The following is a 4,895-nucleotide window of genomic DNA, read 5'->3' as shown; positions in this document are numbered from 1 at the left end:
CTATTGATACACGGAATGATATACAATACACAAAAAAAATGTACATAAAATGAATTTTTAACGACTACTGAAATACTATTGATACATATATGTTACAATTTAAATAAACTTTAAATGGGTGTTGATAAATTGCTGATATATCTAATATTTAGTATTGCATTTTCAACGCATTATGATATACCATTAATACACTAATGATCTATTTGCAATTCATGTTAAATTAGTAATAATATAAAATTGAAATAGCAATGTTAAATTTAATTATTCTAAATTATATATTTCATATTTGGTATATCAATCAATTAATATACGAAATATTTCTATTTGTTATACTATTGGTATATCAAATTGAATATTATTTATATAACATTTAAAATTTTGAAAATAAAACAAATTAACTAATATAATTTATTATTTGACATATTACTTGACAAAATTAAAGCATTTAACATACTTCATCAACATCAAAATTAAACTATATATTAACATGGAAAAACTAAAAACAAAATTTATCATAATTGAAGTTATGGTTCATTAGTTGTCTAAATAATATACTTTAACAAAGTATATCGATTTGTTGATATTATAACATTCCGAATTTTCAAATAATTTTAATAATTATCTTAAATTATTTGGGTGATAATTTGGATTTTTGAGACGAAAATTGAATTATTGAGTTACGTGATAAAAGATCTGGGTGTTTTAAATTTAATTTAGGCAGATTTAAGAATTTAAGGCGAAAAAGGATATATAAATAGGATTAAAAAAAAAAAGAAAAAAGAAAATTTAGTATCCTTCTCCATCAGGCGTTTAACCCTCACGCGAATAACCCAACCGCAACGCCTTCTTCCTCTTCGTTCCCACCCTCACAGTTGTTTGCACTCGAGCTTCAACCGGAGGAAGTCTTCACTGCCGTTCGTCTCTCCATTACCGGCCATCGAAGGAGTTGCCGCCGTCACTCGCCTGGTCCGGTCAATCGCGCTGTCGCCATGCACAGATCTGTTGATCGTCGTACCCTCTACCGCCTCTGCATCTTCTGTCGTCGGCCGCTTGAAGCTATCTACCGTCGATTATGCCTGCCGTCGGAAATCGCCGCCTCTCATGAAGTTTTTGTTGGGTAAGATTTTGGAAGTTTTGTTGATTTTCTTGATTGAGTACTGATGCCCATTGAATTTTGGTATACTTTATGGTATACCCATTATGTTTTGGATATTAGGTAGGAAATTCGAGGTATTTTGATTTGCTGTCCAGCAGCTTCGAAAGTGTTTCAGCAAGATTTTTTGCAAGTATTTTAGTGTCTAGACTCGTTTGTTGATTGGTAATGGTGTAAATAGGGTTTCTAGCCTCTAAATTTTGTGTTTGGGGGTTAGGAATGCATCGATTAGGAAGGTTGGAATTATCAAGACAAACTACATATCGGTTTTAATTCAAAGATTTTTGTAAGCGCAAGGTTTAATTGCTTGGATTATATTGAGGTAGTGACTTGGATGGGTTGAGATGTATTTAAGAAGTTTTGCTTCATGTTTGGAACTTAATTTTGGTTTATATCGTAGGTTTCATTCAAGGTTTCCTTGAGGAAATAAATTTGCTTGTTTGGGCTTAGATTTAAGATAAGTGTCTTATTATTGATTTGCCCTCAGCCAAATGCTCTAACCAAGTCGTTGATGATAAGTTTGAACATATACCGTGAAAGCATGTTATTAAATGTTATAGAGTGATTTGCTATGCTTCAATAATGTAAGGACTATATTGGCGTTCTGGTAATCTATGCGCTATGTTGCTACTTAATGATGTGTGAACACCCGATGCTGAAGCGGATCGTAGCTTAATTTTTAATTTCACAGAAACTCACAAATTGACAGAGGACGGGAACATGGAATACATTCCAATTAATCTTGCTATATAGATATTTAAGAGGAAATAGGGGATTTAGAACCACTTACCCTTGAAGACCAATCTCTTCGCCAAATCCTCTCTTGTCATGAACAATTCGAATACGAACCCACCAACGCCAAAATAATAATAATAATAATAATAATAAAATAAATAAAAAATACAACAAGCAAAAATCTAATTTGGACACCACCACTATAAAACCTTAGTATTATCAGATGGTGAGAATCGTCAAGAGTTGAGGGCTTCAATTTAATTTTGGCAGGGAGGGAATTTTTTGTTGAGAAGAAAAGTTTGCAGAGAAGATTTCTAGGAGAACTTTCTTCTTCAATATCATATATTAGAATTATATGTTATATCTAATATAACATATAAGTAATAGTTTATATTATATCACATTAATATAACCTATATTTTAACACTCTCACATTTAACCTATAATATTTAATATGAATCAAATTCATATTAAATTTAAACCTATAGTATTTATATGAATCATATTCATATAACTAATATTTCAATCATATTCAAATATTTATTTTCTCTCAAATAAAAACTTTATATTATAATGTATCATATACATTATATTAATTATATAACATATACTTAATTTTATAATAATTATATCATATATAATTAATTCCCTATATTAATTTGAACTATTCAAATTAATTCCAAATTAATTTGATTCTCATTATCCCTTTTGAACTATCAAGGGTCCTTTATGGACCTATAGATTGAAGTTCCAATGGTACTTGATTAATTAATTAAACTCTTTAATTAAATCAATCAACTTTCATTAACTATCGGTTACTCCATTAAAGGCCGACAGCTACACTCTTCGCACTCCAGATAAATTTCTGTGTCCATTGGATATAACTTATAAATGGTTCGTTGACCCTTCACAAATTTCTCGTAAGTATAGTTGGGTCAAAATTATCATTTTGCTCTTATAGTTACATCTAACTTTTTAAGTACCATTGATCTCTCTAATGAACAACAAGTTATAGTTCAAAACTCCCCAATCAGACGAATCCCCAAAATAGTAGGTATATTGAGTCAGTGAAATTGGTCACTCTCACCCATGCAGATCAAAGTATTGTCTTCACAGGCCGGAGTTCACAACTCAATCAGGATTCAGATCAAATCACCTATAGTTATCCTGGTGAAATGTAAGTCTTTTCTAGCAGCGGTGTTATATAGAAAGACTATTCATTTCGTTGTTTGATCTTATACAAACTCTTTGTATAGAATACCCCGCTTACATGTCTCCACATGAACGATTGGATCATTTGTATCACTTATAACAATTGCAACAACTATAAAATGAGTTGTATTCGTAGTGTCACCAAGATAAGATATCCAACCTTAACCATCTACTACAAACTGTTTAGATTATCACTTAAACATGATCCACTTGTATTTCTCCACATACAGATTTAAGTTATAGAAGATAACCTTGGATCTTAGTTTATTAGTTTTGTGGGTTAATGCAACTAAATGTCTAATAAAATATTATTATTTTATTAAATAAATAAAAAGTTTGTACAGCACAATTACAAACTACAAGGCCAAGAGATTTGGGGCATCCATCTCAACAATCTCCCACTTGTCCTAAAGCTAGTCGAGGTAAATCATAAAAGTCAAACTATTACAACAGTACACAAAAACAAGAAACTAGGGCATACAATACGCAACCAGTATAAAATCTCCCACTTGCTCTAGACTAGGTGTGGCCTATCTCGTAGACCTAAACTCTCCAGGCAATCTTCAAACACCTTAGTTGTGAGGGCCTTTGTAAAAGGATTAGTAACCTTGGGTTTCGAAGCTATCTGCATGACGATCACATCCCCTCGATGTACAATCTCTCGTATTAGGTGATACTTGCGCTCAATATGATTTCCACGCTTGTCGCTTCTAGGCTATCTAGAATTAACCACAACACCACTATTATCACAATAAAAGTGTGATGAGCAAACATGTCTGGAACAACTTTCAAATCTGTCAAGAATTTCCTGAGCCAAATAGCCTCCTTGGCAGCTTCATAAGCTGCTATAAATTCTTCCTCCATAATGGAGTCAGTAATGCACCACTACTTGATGCTTCTCCAAGTCCACAGCTCCTCCATTCAGAGTAAGCACTGATCCTAAAGTGGATTCCCTAGAATCCCTATTAGTCTGAAATCAGAGTCAGTGTATTCTATAAGGATCAAGTCTTTAGACCCATACACGAGCATGTAGTCCTTCATTCTCCAAAGATACTAGGATACTTTTAGTGGAAGTTCAACGATCTAATCTTGGATTATACTGATATCTACTTACTATCCCCACCCATACTAGATTTCAGATCTAGTACATAAGATCGCACATACCAGGATGTCAACAATAGATGCATAGGGGATTCGTCTCATCTCCTCAACTTCTTAAGGTGTCTTAGGACACTGTTTCTTAGACAGAACAACCCCGTGTCTGAAAAGTAGTAAACCTCTCTTGGAGTTCTACATTGAATACTTGACAAGTATCTTGTCAATATATGATGTCTGAGACAAAGTCAGCGATTTGTTCTTTCGATCTCTAAAGATCTTAATACCCAAAAAAAATTGCGCCCCTCTCCCAAATCTTTCATTTGGAATTGGGCCACCAGCCATTGTTTTATGTAAGTGGAATGATGTGGGATATCATCTACGTACAACACTAAGAAAACTACTGAACTATTGATGAATTTATTGTAAACACAAGTTCATCAAGGTTTTGATGAAAACCATAAGATTTGATCGTAGTATCACACCTTATATTCCAAGATTGAGAAGTTTGTTTTAGTCCATAAATGGACTAATTAAGCTTCTGAACCTTTTGTTCTTGACCTTGAGTTAGGAATCTCTCTTGTTGCTGCATATAGGTGGTCTTCTCAAGATTGTCATTAAAAAAGACAGTTTAGACGTCCATTTGCCAAATCTCATAATCATAATATATAACAATAGATAGTATTATCCAGATAGACAT

The 4,895-nt window shown here is 32.7% G+C and overlaps 1 long non-coding RNA gene across 1 annotated transcript; it reads left to right on the top strand.

Annotated features, from left to right (window-relative positions):
* The first annotated feature begins 757 nt into the window (after positions 1-757).
* LOC150032567 (uncharacterized) lies at positions 758-1,609 on the top strand. The gene is made up of 2 exons (XR_016524651.1): positions 758-1,117; positions 1,217-1,609. It is a non-coding gene; the product is annotated as an uncharacterized LOC150032567 (long non-coding RNA).
* Positions 1,610-4,895: the final 3,286 nt, after the last annotated feature.

Source organism: Benincasa hispida, chromosome 11 (genome assembly GCF_027475165.1).
Source record: "Benincasa hispida cultivar pf3 chromosome 11, pf3_genome.v1.1, whole genome shotgun sequence".
Taxonomy (NCBI): Eukaryota; Viridiplantae; Streptophyta; class Magnoliopsida; order Cucurbitales; family Cucurbitaceae; genus Benincasa; species Benincasa hispida.
This window is presented reverse-complemented; position numbering and strand designations above follow the sequence as displayed.